The sequence below is a fragment of the Nelumbo nucifera genome, chromosome 4 (assembly GCF_055504915.1).
Source record: "Nelumbo nucifera cultivar China Antique chromosome 4, China Antique-T2T, whole genome shotgun sequence".
Classification (NCBI taxonomy): domain Eukaryota; kingdom Viridiplantae; phylum Streptophyta; class Magnoliopsida; order Proteales; family Nelumbonaceae; genus Nelumbo; species Nelumbo nucifera.
This window is the reverse complement of record NC_142652.1, coordinates 53828591-53844050: the sequence shown is the minus strand read 5'-3', so window position 1 is coordinate 53844050 and position 15460 is coordinate 53828591. Positions and strand designations below refer to the sequence as shown.

The following is a 15460-nucleotide window of genomic DNA, read 5'->3' as shown; positions in this document are numbered from 1 at the left end:
AAACAAAGCGCCGGATACTCGGACCATTTGCGGCACGATCGTCATTACTGAATGGGAACCCTGCAAGAACCGGGCTTTTGTCATTCGTCATGAATTGTGGGCCCCGCGATAGTATTGCATTTATCCAGTGGTGCGGCAGATATGAAAAGCAAACACTCGGCTCACGTAGGAGCTTGTGCACGGTTACCAAGGGAGGAAGGCTGCATACACAGTTTTTTCAAGACTAAAACAATTAATGGAGGGGAGCAAGATAGTGCATAAATATCTAAGCGAGCATGAATTAAATGGGTGCGCTCATTCCAGCACTAATGCAACGAATCCCATCAGAACTCCGAAGTTAAGCGCGCTTGGGCCAGAGTAGTACTAGGATGGGTTACCTCCTGGGAAGTCCTCGTGTTGCACTCCAATTTTATTAATATTATATTTCGATATCGTGTTTGCAAATTCCATTTCTCGTTTCGGCGAGACAAACGCAAACAACGCGTCGGATACTCGGACCATTTGCGGCACGATCGTCATTACTGAATGGGAACCGTGCAAAACTCGGCTTTTGGCATTCGTGGTGCATTGTGGGCCCCACGATAGTATTGCATTTATCCAGTGGTGCGGCAGATATGAAAAGCAAACACTCGGCTCACGTAGGAGCTTGTGCACGGTTACCAAGGGAGGAAGGCTGCATACACAGTTTTTTCAAGTCTAAAACAATTAATGGAGGGGAGCAAGATAGTGCATAAAGATCTAAGCGAGCATGAATTAAACGGGTGCGATCATACCAGCACTAATGCACCGGATCCCATCAGAACTCCGAAGTTAAGCGTGCTTGGGCGAGAGTAGTACTCGGATGGGTGACCTCTTGGGAACTCCTCATGTTGCATTCCAATTTTATTAATATTTTATTTCGATATCGTGTTTGCAAATTCCATTTGTCGTTTCGGCGAGACAAACGCAAACAACGCGTCGGATACTTGGACCATATGCGACACGATCGTCATTACTGAATGGGAACCGTGCAAGAACTTGGCTTTTTGCATTCGTTGTGCATTGTGGGCCCCGCGATAGTATTGCATTTATCCGGTGGTGCGGCAGATCTGAAAAGCAAACACTCCGCTCATGTAGGAACTTGTGCACTGTTACCAAGGGAGGAAAGCTGCATACACACTTTTTTCAAGTCTAAAACAATTAATGGAGGGGAGCAAGATAGTGCATAAAGATCTATGCGAGCATGAATTAAACGGGTGCGATCATACCTGCACTATTGCACCGGATCCCATCAGAACTCCGAACTTAAGTGTGCTTGGACGATAGTAGTACTAGGATGGGTGACCTCCTGGGAAGTCCTCGTGTTGCCTCCCAATTTTATTAACATTTTATTTCGATATCGTATTTGCAAATACCATTTGTCGTTTCGACGAGACAAACGCAAACAGCGCGCCGGATACTCGAACCATTTGCGGCACGATCGTCATTACTGATTGGGAACCGTGCAAAAACGGGGCTTTTGGCATTCAACGTGCAGTGTGGGCCCCGTGATAGTATTGCATCTATCCGGTGGTGCGGCAGATCTGAAAAGCAAACACTCCGCTCACGTAGGTGCTTGTGCACGGTTACCAAGGGAAGAAGGCTGCATACGCACTTTTTTCAAGTCTAAAACAATTAATGGAGGGGAGCAAGATAGTGCATAAAGATCTAAGTGAGCATGAATTGAACGGTTGCGATCATACTAGCACTAATGAACTGGATCCCATCAGAACTTCGAAGTTAAGCGTGCTTGGGCGAGAGTAGTATTAGGATGGGTGACCTCCTGGGAAGTCCTCGTGTTGCACCCAAATTTTATTAATATTTTATTTTGATTTGTATTTGCAAATTCCATTTGTTGTTTCGGCGAGACAACTGGAAACAACGTGTCGGATACTCAGACCACTTGCGGGACGATCGTCATTACAGAATGGGAACGGTGCAAGAACTGGGCTTTCGGCATTCGTCATGCATTGTGGGCCCCGCGATAGTATTGCATCCATCCGGGGGTGCGGCAGATCTGAAAAGCAAACACTCCGCTCACGTAGGAGCTTGTGCACGGTTACCAATGGAGGAAGGCTGCATACACACTTTTTTCAAGTCTAAGACAATTAATGGAGGGGAGCAAGATAGTGCATAAAGATCTAAGCGAGCATGAATTAAACGGGTGCGATCATACTAGCACTAATGCACTGGATTCCATCAGAACTCCGAAATTAATTGTGTTTGGGCGAGAGTAGTACTAAGATGGGTGACCTCCTGGGAAGTCCTCGTGTTGCACCCCAATTTTATTAATAATTTATTTCGATATCGTATTTGCAAATTCCATTTGTCGTTTCGGCGAGACAAACGCAAACGACGCGCCGGATACTCGGATCATTTGCGGCACGATCGTCATTATTGAATTGGAACCCTGCAAAAACCGGGCTTTTGGCATTCGTCGTGCATTGTGGGCCCCGCGATAGTATTGCATCTATCTGGAGGTGCGGCAGATCAGAAAAGCAAACACTCCGCTCACGTAGGAACTTGTGCAGGGTTACCAAGGGAGGAAGGCTGCATACATAGTTTTTTCAAGTCTAAAACAATTACTGGAGGGGAGCAAAATAGTGCATAAAGTTCTAAGCGAGCATGAATTAAACGGGTGCGATCATACCAGCACTAATGAATTGGATCCCATCAGAACTCCGAAGTTAAGCGTGCTTGGGCGAGAGTAGTACTAGAATGGGTGACCTCTTGGGAAGTCCTCGTGTTGCACCCCAATTTTATTAATATTTTATTTTCATTTGTATTTGCAAATTCCATTTGTTGTTTCGGCGAGACAACTGGAGACAACGCGTCGGATACTCGGACCACTTGCGGGACGATCGTCATTACTGAATGGGAACGGTGCAAGAACCGGGCTTTCGGCATTCGTCATGCATTGTGGGCCCCGCGATAGTATTGCATCTATCCGGGGGTGCGGCAGATCTGAAAAACAAACACTGCGCTCACGGAGGAGCTTGTGCACGGTTACCAAGGGAGGAAGGCTGCATACACACTTTTTTCAAGTCTAAAACAATTAATGGAGGGGAGCAAGATAGTGCATAAAGATCTAAGCGAGCATGAATTAAACGGGTGCGATCATTCCAGCACTAATGCACCGGATCCCATCAGAACTCCGAAATTAAGCGTGCTAGGGCGAGAGTAGTACTAGGATGGGTGACCTCTCGGGAAGTCCTCGTGTTGCATCCCAATTTTATTAATATTTTATTTCGATATCGTGTTTGCAAATTCCATTTGTCGTTTCGGCGAGACAAACGCAAACAACGCGTCGGATACTCGGACCATTTGCGGCACGATCGTCATTACTGAATGCGAACCGTTCAAAACTCGGCTTTTGGCATTCGTGGTGCATTGTGGGCCCCACGATATTATTGCATTTATCCGGTGGTCCGGCAGATCTGAAAAGCGAACACTCCGCTCACGTAGGAGCTTGTGCACGTTTACCAAGGGAAGAAGGCTGCATACGCAGTTTTTTCAAGTCTAAAACAATTAATGGAGGGGAGCAAGATAGTGCATAAAGATCTAAGCGAGCATGAATTAAACGGGTGCGATCATACCAGCACTAATGCCCCGAATCCCATCAGAACTCCGAAGTTAAGTGTGCTCGGGCGAGAGTAGTACTAGGATGGTTGACCTCCTGGGAAGTCCTCGTGTTGCACCCCAATTTTATTAATATTTTATTTCGATATCGTATTTGCAAATTCCATTTGGCGTTTCGGCGAGACAAACGCAAACAACGCGCCGGATACTCGGACCATTTGCGGCACGATCGTCATTACTGTATGGGAACCGTGCAAAAACCGGGCTTTTGGCATTCGTCGTGCATTGTGGGCCCCGCGATAGTATTGCATCTATCCGGAGATGCGGCAGATCTGAAAAGCAAACACTCCGCTCACGTAGGTGCTTGTGCACGGTTACCAAGGGAGGAAGGCTGCATACACAGTTTTTTCAAATCTAAAACAATAAATGGAGGGGAGCAAGATAGTGCATAAAGATCTAAGCGAGCATGAATTAAACTGGTGCGATCATACCAGCACTAATGCACCGGATCCCATCAGAACTCCGAAGTTAAGCGTGCTTGGGCGAGAGTAGTACTAGGATGGGTGACCTCTTGGGAAGTCCTCGTGTTGCATTCCAATTTTATTAATATTTTATTTCGATATCGAGTTTGCAAATTCCATTTGTCGTTTCGGCGAGACAAACGCAAACAACGCGTCGGATACTTGGACCATATGCGACACGATCGTCATTACTGAATGGGAACCGTGCAAGAACTTGGCTTTTTGCATTCGTCGTGCATGTGGGCCCCGCGATAGTATTGCATTTATCCGGTGGTGCGGCAGATCTGAAAAGCAAACACTCCGCTCATGTAGGAACTTGTGCACTGTTACCAAGGGAGGAAAGCTGCATACACACTTTTTTCAAGTCTAAAACAATTAATGGAGGGGAGCAAGATAGTGCATAAAGATCTATGCGAGCATGAATTAAACGGGTGCGATCATACCTGCAGTAATGCACCGGATCCCATCAGAACTCCGAAGTTAAGTGTGGTTGGACGATAGTAGTACTAGGATGGGTGACCTCCTGGGAAGTCCTCGTGTTGCCTCCCAATTTTATTAACATTTTATTTCGATATCGTATTTGCAAATTCCATTTGTCGTTTCGACGAGACAAACGCAAACAACGCGCCGGATACTCGAACCATTTGCGGCACGATCGTCATTACTGAATGGGAACCGTGCAAAAACGGGGCTTTTGGCATTCAACGTGCAGTGTGGGCCCCGCGATAGTATTGCATCTATCCGGTGGTGCGGCAGATCTGAAAAGCAAACACTCCGCTCACGTAGGTGCTTGTGCACGGTTACCAAGGGAAGAAGGCTGCATACACACTTTTTTCAAGTCTAAAACAATTAATGGAGGGGAGCAAGATAGTGCATAAAGATCTAAGCGAGCATGAATTAAACGGATGCGATCATAGCAGCACTAATGAACTGGATCCCATCAGAACTTCGAAGTTAAGCGTGCTTGGGCGAGAGTAGTATTAGGATGGGTGACCTCCTGGGAAGTCCTCGTGTTGCACCCCAATTTTATTAATATTTTATTTTGATTTGTATTTGCAAATTCCATTTGTTGTTTCGGCGAGACAACTGGAAACAACGTGTCGGATACTCAGACCACTTGCGGGACGATCGTCATTACAGAATGGGAACGGTGCAAGAACTGGGCTTTCGGCATTCGTCATGCATTGTGGGCCCCGCGATTGTATTGCATCCATCCGGGGGTGTGGCAGATCTGAAAAGCAAACACTCCGCTCACGTAGGAGCTTGTGCACGGTTACCAATGGAGGAAGGCTGCATACACACTTTTTTCAAGTCTAAGACAATTAATGGTGGGGAGCAAGATAGTGCATAAAGATCTAAGCGAGCATGAATTAAACGGGTGCGATCATACTAGCACTAATGCACTGGATTCCATCAGAACTCCGAAATTAATTGTGTTTGGGCGAGAGTAGTACTAAGATGGGTGACCTCCTGGGAAGTCCTCGTGTTGCACCCCAATTTTATTAATAATTTATTTCGATATCGTATTTGCAAATTCCATTTGTCGTTTCGGCGAGACAAACGCAAACAACGCGTCGGATACTCGGACCATTTGCGGCACGATCGTCATAGCTGAATGGGAACCGTGCAAGAACTCGGCTATTGGCATTCGTCGTTTATTGTGGGCCCCGCGATAGTATTGCATTTATCCGGTGGTGTGGCAGATCTGAAAAGCAAACACTCCGCTCACGTAGGAGCTTGTGCACGATTACCAAGGGAGGAAGGCTGCATACACAGTTTTTTCAAGTATAAAACAATTAATGGAGGGGAGCAAGATAGTGCATAAAGATCTAAGCGAGCATGAATTAAACGGGTGCGATCATACCAGCACTAATGCACCGGATCCCATCAGAACTCCGAAGTTAAGCGTGCTTGGGCGAGAGTAGTACTAGGATGGTTGACCTCCTGGGAAGTCCTCGTGTTGCACCCCAATTTTATTAATATTTTATTTCGATATCGTATTTGCAAATTCCATTTGTCGTTTCGGCGAGACAAACGCAAACAAAGCGCCGGATACTCGGATCATTTGCGGCACGATCGTCTTTGCATAAAGATCTAAGCGAGCATAAATTAAATGGGTGCGATCATACCAGCTCTAATGCACCGGATCCCATCAGAACTCCGAAGTTAAGTGTGCATGGGCGAGAGTAGTACTAAGATGGGTGACCTCTTGGGAAGTTCTCGTGTTGCACCCCAATTTTATTAATATTTTATTTCGATATCGAATTTGCAAATTCCATTTGTCGTTTCGGCGAGACAAACGCAAACAACGCGCCGGATACTCGGACCATTTGCGGCACGATCGTCATTACTGAATTGGAACCGTGCAAAAACCGGGCTTTTGGCATTCGTCGTGCATTGTGGGCCCCGCGATTGTATTGCATTTATCCAGTGGTGCGGCAGATCTGAAAAGCAAACACTCCGCTCACGTAGGAGCTTGTGCACGGTTACCAAGGTAGGAAAGCTGCATACACAGTTTTTTCAAGTCTAAAACAATTAATGGAGGGGTGCAAGATAGTGCATAAAGATCTAAGCGAGCATGATTTAAACGGGTGCGATCATTCCAGCACTAATGCACCGGATCCCATCAGAACTCTAAAGTTAAGCGTGCTTGGGCGAGAGTAGAACTAGGATGGGTGACCTCCTTGGAATTCCTCGTGTTGCACTCCAATTTTTTTAATATTTTATTTCGATATCGTGTTTGCAAATTCCATTTGTCGTTTCGGCGACACAAACGCAAACAACGCGTCGGATACTTGGACCATTTGCGACACGATCGTCATTAGTGAATGGGAACCGTGCAAAAACTCGGATTTTGGCATTCGTCGTGCATTGTGGGCCCCGCGATAGTATTGCATTTATCCGGTGGTGCGGCAGATCAGAAAAACAAACACTCCGCTCACGTAGGAGCTTGTGCATGGTTATCAAGGGAGGAAGGCCGCATACACACTTTTTTCAAGTCTAAAACAATTAATGGAGGGGAGCAAGATAGTGCATAAAGATCTAAGCGAGCATGAATTAAACGGGTGCGATCATACCAGCACAAAGGCACAGGATCCCATCAGAACTCCGAAGTTAAGTGTGCTTGGGCGAGACTAGTACAAGGATGGGTGACCTCCTGGGAAGTCCTCGTGTTGCACCCCAATTTTATTAATATTTTATTTCTATATCGTATTTGCAAATTCCATTTGTCGTTTCGGCGAGACAAACGCAAACATTGCGCCGGATACTCGGACCATTTGCGGCACGATCGTCACTACTGAATGGGAACCGTGCAAAAACCGGGCTTTTGGCACTCGTCGTGCGTTGTGGGTCCCGCGATAGTATTGCATCTATCCGGAGGTGCGGCAGATCTGAAAAACAAACACTCCGCTCACGTAGGTAATTGTGCACGGTTACCAAGGGAGGAAGGTTGCATACACAGTTTTTTCAAATCTAAAACAATTAATGGAGGGGAGCAAGGTAGTGCATAAAGATCTAAGCGAGCATGAATTAAACGGGTGCGATCATACCAGCACTAATGAACCGGATCCCATCAGAACTCCGAAGTTAAGTGTGCTTGGGCGAGAGTAGTACTAGGATGGGTGACCTCTTGGGAAGTCCTCGTGTTGCACCCCAATTTTATTAATATTTTATTTTGATTTGTATTTGCAAATTCCATTTGTCGTTTCGGCGAGAATAACGCAAACAACGCGTCGGATACTCGGACCATTTGCGGCACGATCGTCATTACTGAATGGCAACGATGCAGGAACCGGGCTTTCGGCATTCGTCGTGCATTGTGGGCCCCGCGATTGTATTGTGTTTATCCGGTGGTGCGGCAGATCTGAAAAACAAGCAATCCGCTCACGTAGGAGCTTGTGCACGGTTACCAAGGGAGGAAGGCTGCATACACAGTTTTTTCAAATCTAAAACAATTAATGGAGGGGAGCAAGATAGTGCATAAAGATCTAAGCGAGCATGAATTAAACGTGTGCGATCATACCAGCACTAATGCACCGGATCCCATCAGAACTCCGAAGTTAAGTGTGCTTGGGCGAGAGTAGTACTACGATGGGTGACCTCCTGGGAAGTCCTCGTGTTGCACCCCAATTTTATTAATATTTTATTTTGATTTGTATTTGCAAATTCCATTTGTCGTTTCGGCGAGAATAACGCAAACAACGCGCCGGATACTCGGACCATTTGCGGCACGATCGTCATTACTGAATGGCAACGATGCAGGAACCGGGCTTTCGGCATTCGTCGTGCATTGTGGGCCCCGCGATAGTATTGTATTTATCCGGTGGTGCGGCAGATCTGAAAAGCAAGCAATCCGCTCAGGTTGGAGCTTGTGCACGGTTACCAAGGGAGGAAGGCTGCATACACAGTTTTTTCAAATCTAAAACAATTAATGGAGGGGAGCAAGATAGTGCATAAAGATCTAAGCGAGCATGAATTAAACGGGTGCGATCATACCAGCACTAATGCACCGGATCCCATCATAACTCCGAAGTTAAGTGTTTGGGCGAGAGTAGTACTAGAATGGGAGACCTCCTGGGAAGTCCTCGTGTTGCACCCCAATTTTATTAATATTTTATTTCGATATCGTATTTGCAAATTCCATTTGTCGTTTCGGCGAGACAAACGCAAACAACGCGTCGGATACTCGGACCATTTGCGGCACGATCGTCATTACTGAATGGCAACGATGCAGGAACTGGGCTTTCGGCATTCGTCGTGCATTGTGGGCCCCGCGATAGTATTGTTTTTATCCGGTGGTGCGGCAGATCTGAAAAGCAAGCAATCCGCTCACGTTGGAGCTTGTGCACGGTTACCAAGGGAGGAAGGCTGCATACACAGTTTTTTCAAGTCTAAAACAATTAATGGAGGGGAGCAAGATAGTGCATAATGATTTAAGCGAGCATGAATTAAATGGGTGCGATCATACCAGCACTAATGCACCGGATCCCATTAGAACTCCGAAGTTAAGCGTGCTTGGGCGAGAGTAGTACTAGGATGGTTGACCTCCTGGGAAGTCCTCGTGTTGCACCCCAATTTTATTAATATTTTATTTTGATTTGTATTTCCCAATTCCATTTGTTGTTTCTGGGAGACAACTGGAAACAATGCGTCGGATACTCGGACCATTTGCCGCACGATCGTCATTACTGAATGGCAACGATGCAGGAACCGGGCTTTCGGCATACGTCGTGCATTGTGGGCCCTGCGATAGTATTGCATTTATCCGGTGGTGCAGCAGATCTGAAAAGCAAGCAATCCGCTCACGTAGGAGCTTGTGCACGGTTACCAAGGGAGGAAGGCTGCATACATAGTTTTTTCAAATCTAAAACAATTAATGGAGGGGAGCAAGATAGTGCATAAAGATCTATGCGGGCATGAATTAAACGGGTGCGATCATACCAGCACTAATGCACCGGATCCCATCATAACTCCGAAGTTAAGTGTGCTTGGGCGAGAGTAGTACTAGAATGGGTGACCTGCTGGGAAGTCCTCGTGTTGCACCCCAATTTTATTCATATTTTATTTCGATATCGTATTTGCAAATTCCATTTGTCGTTTCGGCGAGACAAACGCAAACAACGCGCCGGATACTCGGACCATTTGCGGCACGATTGTCATTACAGAATGGGAACCGTGCAAAAACCGGGCTGCATACACAGTTTTTTCAAATCTAAAACAATTAATGGAGGGGAGCAAGATAGTTCATAAAGATCTAAGCGAGCATGAATTAAACGGGTGCGATCATACTAGCACTAATGCACCGGATCCCATCAGAACTTCGAAGTTAAGTGTGCTTGGGCAAGAGTAGTACTAGGATGGGTGACCTCCTGGGAAGTCCTCGTGTTGCACCCCAATTTTATTAATATTTTATTTTGATTTGTATTTGCAAATTCCATTTGTTGTTTCTAGGAGACAACTGGAAACAATACGTCGGATACTCGGACCATTTGCGGCACGATCGTCATTACTGAATGGCAACGATGCAGGAACCGGGCTTTCGGCATTCGTCGTGCATTGTGGGCCCCGCGATAGTATTGCATTTATTCGGTGGTGCGGCAGATCTGAAAAGCAAACAATCCGCTCACGTAGGAGCTTGTGCACGGTTACCAAGGGAGGAAGTCTGCATACACAGTTTTTTCAAATCTAAAACAATTAATGGAGGGGAGCAAGATAGTGCATAAAGATCTAAGCGAGCATGAATTAAACGGGTGCGATTATACCAGCACTAATGCACCGGATCCCATCAGAACTCTGAAGTTAAGTGTGCTTGGGCGAGAGTAGTACTAGGATGGGTGACCTCCTAGGAAGTTCTCGTGTTGCACCCCAATTTTATTAATATTTTATTTCGATTTGTATTTGCAAATTCCATTTGTCGTTTCGGCGATACAACTGGAAACAACGCGTCGGATACTCGGACCATTTGCGGCACGATCGTCATTACTGAATGGCAACGATGCAAGAACCGGGCTTTCGGCATTCGTCATGCATTGTGGGCCCCGCGATAGTATTGCATCTATCCGGAGGTGCGGCAGATCTGAAAAGCAAACACTCTGCTCACGTAGGAGCTTGTGCACGGTTACCAAGGGAGGAAGGCTGCATACACAGTTTTTTCAAGTCTAAAACAATTAATGGAGGGGAGCAAGATAGTGCATAAAGATCTAAGCGAGCATGAATTAAATGGGTGCGATCATACCAGCACTAATGCACCGGATCCCATCAGAACTCCGAAGTTAAGCGTGCTTGGGCGAGAGTAGTACTAGGATGGGTGACCGCCTGGAAAGTCCTCGTGTTGCACCCCAATTTTATTAATATTTTATTTTGATTTGTATTTGCAAATTCCATTTGTTGTTTCTGGGAGACAACTGGAAACAATGCGTCGGATACTCGGACCATTTGCGGCACGATCGTCATTACTGAATGGCAACGATGCAGGAACCGGGCTTTCGGTATTCGTCGTGCATTGTGGGCCCCGCGATAGTATTGCATTTATCCGGTGGTGCGGCAGATCTGAAAAGCAAACAATCCGCTCACGTAGGAGCTTGTGCACGGTTACCAAGGGAGGAAGGCTGCATACACAGTTTTCTCAAATCTAAAACAATTAATGGAGGGGAGCAAGATAGTGCATAAAGATCTAAGCGAGCATGAATTAAACGGGTGCGAACATACCAGCCCTAATGCACCGGATCCCATCAGAACTCCGAAGTTAAGTGTGCTTGGGCGAGAGTAGTACTAGAATGGGTGACCTCCTGAGAAGTCCTCGTGTTGCACCCCAATTTTATTAATATTTTATTTTGATTTGTATTTGCAAATTCCATTTGTTGTTTCGGCGATACAACTGGAAACAACGCGTCCGATACTCGGACCATTTGCGGCACGATCGTCATTACTGAATGGCAACAATGCAAGAACCGGGCTTTTGGCATTCGTCGTGCATTGTGGGCCCCGTGATAGTATTGCATCTATCCGGGGGTGCGGCAGATCTGAAAAGCAAACACTCTGCTCACGTAGGAGCTTGTGCACGGTTACCAAGGGAGGAAGGCTGCATACACAGTTTTTTCAAGTCTAAAACAATTAATGGAGGGGAGCAAGATAGTGCATAAAGATCTAAGCGAGCATGAATTAAACGGGTGCGATCATACTAGCACTAATGCACCGGATCCCATCAGATCTTCGAAGTTAAGCGTGCTTGGGCGATAGTAGTACTAGGATGGGTGACCTACTGGGAAGTCCTCGTGTTGCACCCCAATTTTATTAATTAATATTTTATTTTGATTTGTATTTGGAAATTCCATTTGTTGTTTCTGGGAGACAACTGGAAACAATGCGTCGGATACTCGGACCATTTGCGGCACGATCGTCATTACTGAATGGCAACGATGCAGGAACTGGGCTTTCGGCATTCGTCGTGCATTGTGGGCCCCGCGATAGTATTGCATTTATCCGGTGGTGCGGCAGATCTGAAAAGCAAACAATCCGCTCACGTAGGAGCTTGTGCACGGTTACCATGGGAGGAAGGCTGCATACACAATTTTTTCAAGTCTAAAACAATTAATGGAGGGGAGCAAGATAGTGCATAAAGATCTAAGCGAGCATGAATTAAACGGGTGCGATTATACCAGCACTAATGCACCGGATCCCATCAGAACTCGGAAGTTAAGCGTGCTTGGACGAGAGTAGTACTAGGATGTGTGACCTCCTGGGAAGTCCTCGTGTTGCACCCCAATTTTATTAAAATTTTATTTTGATTATTATTAGCAAATTCCATTTGTTGTTTCGGCGAGACAGCTGGAAACAACGCGTCAGATATTCGGACCACTTGCGGCACGATCGTCATTACTGAATGGGAACAGTGTAAGAACCGGGCTTTTGGCATTCGTCGTGCATTTTGGGCCCCGCGAAAGTATTGCATCCATCCGGGGGTGCGGCAGATCTTAAAAGCAAACACTCCGCTCACGTAGGAGCTCGTGCACGGTTACCAAAGGAGGAAGGCTGCATACACACTTTTTTCAAGTCTAAAACAATTAATGGAGGGGAGCAAGATAGTGCATAAAGATCTAAGCGAGCATGAATTAAACGGGTGCGATTATACCAGCACTAATGCACCGGATCCCATCAGAACTCGGAAGTTAAGCGTGCTTGGACGAGAGTAGTACTAGGATGGGTGACCTCCTGGGAAGTCCTCGTGTTGCACCCCAATTTTATTAAAATTTTATTTTGATTATTATTAGCAAATTCCATTTGTTGTTTCGGCGAGACAATTGGAAACAACGCGTCGGAAACTCGGACCACTTGCGGGACAATCATCATTACTGAATGGGAACGGTGCAAGAACCGGGCTTTCAACATTCGTCAAGCATTGTGGGCCCCACGATAGTATTGCATCTATCCGGGGGTGCGGCAGATCTGAAAAGCAAACACTCCGCTCACGTAGGAGCTCGTGCACGGTTACCAAAGGAGGAAGGCTGCATACACACTTTTTTCAAGTCTAAAACAATTAATGGAGGGGAGCAAAATAGTGTATAAAGATCTAAGCGAGCATGAATTAAACGGGTGAGATCATACCAGCACTAATGCACTGGATCCCATCAGAACTCTGAAGTTAAGCGTGCTTGGGCGAGAGTTTGAGTAGGATGGGTGACCTCCTGGGAATTCCTCGTGTTGCACCCAAATTTTATTAATATTTTATTTTGATATCGTATTTGCAAATTCCATTTGTCGTTTCGGCGAGACAAACACAAACAATGCGCCGGATACTCGGACCATTTGCGGCACGATCGTCATTACTGAATGGGAACCGTGCAAGAACTCGGCTTTGGGCATTCGTCGTGCATTGTGGGCCCCGCGATAGTATTGCATTTATCCAATGGTGCGGCAGATCTGAAAAGCAAACACTTCGCTCACGTTGGAGCTTGTACACGGTTACCAAGGGAGGAAGGCTGCATACACAGTTTTTTCCAGTCTAAAACAATTAATGGAGGGGAGAAAGATAGTGCATAAAGATCTAAGCGAGCAAGAATTAAACGGGTGCGATCATACCAGCACTAATGGACCGGATCCCATCAGAACTCCGAAGTTAAGTGTGCTTGGGAGAGAGTAGTACTAGGATGGGTGACCTCCTGGGAAGTCCTCGTGTTGCACCCCAATTTTATTAATATTTTATTTCGATATCCTATTTGCAAATTCCATTTGTCGTTTCGGCGAGACAAACGCAAACAACGCGCCGGATACTCGGACCATTTGTGGCACGATCGTCATTACTGAATGGGAACCGTGCAAAAACCGGGCTTTTGGCATTCGTCGTGCATTGTGGGCCCCGCGATAGTATTGCATCTATCCGGGGGTGCGGCAGATCTGAAAAGAAAACACTCTGCTCACGTAGGAGCTTGTGCACGGTTACCAAGGGAGGAAGGCTGCATACATAGTTTTTTCAAATCTAAAACAATTAATGGAGGGGAGCAAGATAGTGCATAAAGATCTAAGCGAGCATGAATTAAACGGGTGCGATCATACCAGCACTAATGCACCGGATCCCATCAGAACTCCGAAGTTAAGTGTGCTTGGGCGAGAGTAGTACTAGGATGGGTGACCTCCTGGGAAGTCCTCGTGTTGCACCCCAATTTTATTAATATTTTATTTTGATTTGTATTTGCAAATTCCATTTGTTGTTTCTGGGAGACAACTGGAAACAATGCGTCGGATACTCGGACCATTTGCGGCACGATCGTCATTACTGAATGGCAACGATGCAGGAACTGGGCTTTCGGCATTCGTCGTGCATTGTGGGCCCCGCGATAGTATTGTTTTTATCCGGTGGTGCGGCAGATCTGAAAAGCAAGCAATCCGCTCACGTTGGAGCTTGTGCACGGTTACCAAGGGAGGAAGGCTGCATACACAGTTTTTTCAAATCTAAAACAATTAATGGAGGGGAGCAAGATAGTGCATAAAGATCTAAGCGAGCATGAATTAAACGGGTGCGATCATACCAGCACTAATGCACCGGATCCCATCATAACTCCGAAGTTAAGTGTTTGGGCGAGAGTAGTACTAGAATGGGAGACCTCCTGGGAAGTCCTCGTGTTGCACCCCAATTTTATTAATATTTTATTTCGATATCGTATTTGCAAATTCCATTTGTCGTTTCGGCGAGACAAACGCAAACAACGCGCCGGATACTCGGACCTTTTGCGGCACGATCGTCATTACAGAAAGGGAACCGTGCAAAAACTGGGATTTTGGCATTCGTCGTGCATTGTGGGCCCCGCGATAGTATTGCATCTATCAGGGGGTGCGGCAGATCTGAAAAGCAAACACTCTGCTCACGTAGGAGCTTGTGCACGGTTACCAAGGGAGGAAGGCTGCATACACAGTTTTTTCAAATCTAAAACAATTAATGGAGGGGAGCAAGATAGTGCATAAAGATCTAAGCGAGCATGAATTAAACGGGTGCGATCATACCAGCACTAATGCACCGGATCCCATCAGAACTCCGAAGTTAAGTGTGCTTGGGTGAGAGTAGTACTAGGATGGGTGACCTCCTGGGAAGTCCTCGTGTTGTGCCCCAATTTTACTAATATTTTATTTGGATTTGTATTTGCAAATTCCATTTGTCGTTTCGGCGAGACAAACGCAAACAACGCGCCGGATACTCGGACCATTTGCGGCACGATCGTCATTACTGAATGGGAACCGTGCAAAAACCGGGCTTTTGGCATTCGTCGTGCAATGTGGGCCCCGCGATAGTATTGCATCTATCCGGGGGTGCGGCAGATCTGAAAAGCAAACACTCTGCTCACGTAGGA

The 15460-nt window shown here is 46.3% G+C and overlaps 22 non-coding genes and 11 pseudogenes across 22 annotated transcripts; all 33 read left to right on the top strand.

Annotated features, from left to right (window-relative positions):
- The first annotated feature begins 286 nt into the window (after window positions 1-286).
- Window positions 287-405, top strand: LOC148800136 (5S ribosomal RNA; annotated as a pseudogene).
- A 354-nt stretch (window positions 406-759) lies between these two features.
- Window positions 760-878, top strand: LOC148800135 (5S ribosomal RNA). Its single transcript, XR_016075450.1, has one exon. It is a non-coding gene; the product is annotated as a 5S ribosomal RNA (ribosomal RNA).
- A 355-nt stretch (window positions 879-1233) lies between these two features.
- Window positions 1234-1352, top strand: LOC148800134 (5S ribosomal RNA; annotated as a pseudogene).
- A 355-nt stretch (window positions 1353-1707) lies between these two features.
- Window positions 1708-1826, top strand: LOC148800133 (5S ribosomal RNA; annotated as a pseudogene).
- A 354-nt stretch (window positions 1827-2180) lies between these two features.
- LOC148800132 (5S ribosomal RNA) lies at window positions 2181-2299 on the top strand (annotated as a pseudogene).
- Window positions 2300-2654: 355 nt separating this feature from the next.
- Window positions 2655-2773, top strand: LOC148800131 (5S ribosomal RNA). Its single transcript, XR_016069930.1, has one exon. It is a non-coding gene; the product is annotated as a 5S ribosomal RNA (ribosomal RNA).
- A 354-nt stretch (window positions 2774-3127) lies between these two features.
- LOC148800130 (5S ribosomal RNA) lies at window positions 3128-3246 on the top strand. Its single transcript, XR_016069101.1, has one exon. It is a non-coding gene; the product is annotated as a 5S ribosomal RNA (ribosomal RNA).
- A 354-nt stretch (window positions 3247-3600) lies between these two features.
- LOC148800129 (5S ribosomal RNA) lies at window positions 3601-3719 on the top strand. Its single transcript, XR_016070538.1, has one exon. It is a non-coding gene; the product is annotated as a 5S ribosomal RNA (ribosomal RNA).
- Window positions 3720-4074: 355 nt separating this feature from the next.
- LOC148800128 (5S ribosomal RNA) lies at window positions 4075-4193 on the top strand. The gene has a single exon (XR_016073169.1). It is a non-coding gene; the product is annotated as a 5S ribosomal RNA (ribosomal RNA).
- Window positions 4194-4547: 354 nt separating this feature from the next.
- LOC148800127 (5S ribosomal RNA) lies at window positions 4548-4666 on the top strand (annotated as a pseudogene).
- Window positions 4667-5021: 355 nt separating this feature from the next.
- Window positions 5022-5140, top strand: LOC148800126 (5S ribosomal RNA; annotated as a pseudogene).
- Window positions 5141-5494: 354 nt separating this feature from the next.
- Window positions 5495-5613, top strand: LOC148800125 (5S ribosomal RNA; annotated as a pseudogene).
- Window positions 5614-5968: 355 nt separating this feature from the next.
- LOC148800124 (5S ribosomal RNA) lies at window positions 5969-6087 on the top strand. Its single transcript, XR_016071450.1, has one exon. It is a non-coding gene; the product is annotated as a 5S ribosomal RNA (ribosomal RNA).
- A 146-nt stretch (window positions 6088-6233) lies between these two features.
- LOC148800123 (5S ribosomal RNA) lies at window positions 6234-6352 on the top strand. Its single transcript, XR_016072982.1, has one exon. It is a non-coding gene; the product is annotated as a 5S ribosomal RNA (ribosomal RNA).
- A 355-nt stretch (window positions 6353-6707) lies between these two features.
- On the top strand, window positions 6708-6826 carry LOC148800122 (5S ribosomal RNA; annotated as a pseudogene).
- A 355-nt stretch (window positions 6827-7181) lies between these two features.
- LOC148800121 (5S ribosomal RNA) lies at window positions 7182-7300 on the top strand. Its single transcript, XR_016069215.1, has one exon. It is a non-coding gene; the product is annotated as a 5S ribosomal RNA (ribosomal RNA).
- Window positions 7301-7655: 355 nt separating this feature from the next.
- Window positions 7656-7774, top strand: LOC148800120 (5S ribosomal RNA). Its single transcript, XR_016073329.1, has one exon. It is a non-coding gene; the product is annotated as a 5S ribosomal RNA (ribosomal RNA).
- Window positions 7775-8128: 354 nt separating this feature from the next.
- Window positions 8129-8247, top strand: LOC148800119 (5S ribosomal RNA). The gene has a single exon (XR_016072678.1). It is a non-coding gene; the product is annotated as a 5S ribosomal RNA (ribosomal RNA).
- A 354-nt stretch (window positions 8248-8601) lies between these two features.
- LOC148800118 (5S ribosomal RNA) lies at window positions 8602-8718 on the top strand (annotated as a pseudogene).
- Window positions 8719-9073: 355 nt separating this feature from the next.
- On the top strand, window positions 9074-9192 carry LOC148800117 (5S ribosomal RNA). The gene has a single exon (XR_016072000.1). It is a non-coding gene; the product is annotated as a 5S ribosomal RNA (ribosomal RNA).
- A 354-nt stretch (window positions 9193-9546) lies between these two features.
- On the top strand, window positions 9547-9665 carry LOC148800116 (5S ribosomal RNA). The gene has a single exon (XR_016070166.1). It is a non-coding gene; the product is annotated as a 5S ribosomal RNA (ribosomal RNA).
- A 229-nt stretch (window positions 9666-9894) lies between these two features.
- Window positions 9895-10013, top strand: LOC148800115 (5S ribosomal RNA). Its single transcript, XR_016069665.1, has one exon. It is a non-coding gene; the product is annotated as a 5S ribosomal RNA (ribosomal RNA).
- A 354-nt stretch (window positions 10014-10367) lies between these two features.
- Window positions 10368-10486, top strand: LOC148800114 (5S ribosomal RNA). Its single transcript, XR_016074833.1, has one exon. It is a non-coding gene; the product is annotated as a 5S ribosomal RNA (ribosomal RNA).
- Window positions 10487-10840: 354 nt separating this feature from the next.
- Window positions 10841-10959, top strand: LOC148800113 (5S ribosomal RNA). Its single transcript, XR_016072245.1, has one exon. It is a non-coding gene; the product is annotated as a 5S ribosomal RNA (ribosomal RNA).
- A 354-nt stretch (window positions 10960-11313) lies between these two features.
- Window positions 11314-11432, top strand: LOC148800112 (5S ribosomal RNA). The gene has a single exon (XR_016069227.1). It is a non-coding gene; the product is annotated as a 5S ribosomal RNA (ribosomal RNA).
- A 354-nt stretch (window positions 11433-11786) lies between these two features.
- LOC148800111 (5S ribosomal RNA) lies at window positions 11787-11905 on the top strand. Its single transcript, XR_016070702.1, has one exon. It is a non-coding gene; the product is annotated as a 5S ribosomal RNA (ribosomal RNA).
- Window positions 11906-12263: 358 nt separating this feature from the next.
- Window positions 12264-12382, top strand: LOC148800110 (5S ribosomal RNA). The gene has a single exon (XR_016070787.1). It is a non-coding gene; the product is annotated as a 5S ribosomal RNA (ribosomal RNA).
- Window positions 12383-12736: 354 nt separating this feature from the next.
- Window positions 12737-12855, top strand: LOC148800109 (5S ribosomal RNA). Its single transcript, XR_016075220.1, has one exon. It is a non-coding gene; the product is annotated as a 5S ribosomal RNA (ribosomal RNA).
- A 354-nt stretch (window positions 12856-13209) lies between these two features.
- Window positions 13210-13328, top strand: LOC148800108 (5S ribosomal RNA; annotated as a pseudogene).
- Window positions 13329-13683: 355 nt separating this feature from the next.
- On the top strand, window positions 13684-13802 carry LOC148800107 (5S ribosomal RNA). Its single transcript, XR_016070013.1, has one exon. It is a non-coding gene; the product is annotated as a 5S ribosomal RNA (ribosomal RNA).
- Window positions 13803-14157: 355 nt separating this feature from the next.
- On the top strand, window positions 14158-14276 carry LOC148800106 (5S ribosomal RNA). The gene has a single exon (XR_016070872.1). It is a non-coding gene; the product is annotated as a 5S ribosomal RNA (ribosomal RNA).
- Window positions 14277-14630: 354 nt separating this feature from the next.
- LOC148800105 (5S ribosomal RNA) lies at window positions 14631-14747 on the top strand (annotated as a pseudogene).
- A 355-nt stretch (window positions 14748-15102) lies between these two features.
- On the top strand, window positions 15103-15221 carry LOC148800104 (5S ribosomal RNA). Its single transcript, XR_016068803.1, has one exon. It is a non-coding gene; the product is annotated as a 5S ribosomal RNA (ribosomal RNA).
- Window positions 15222-15460: the final 239 nt, after the last annotated feature.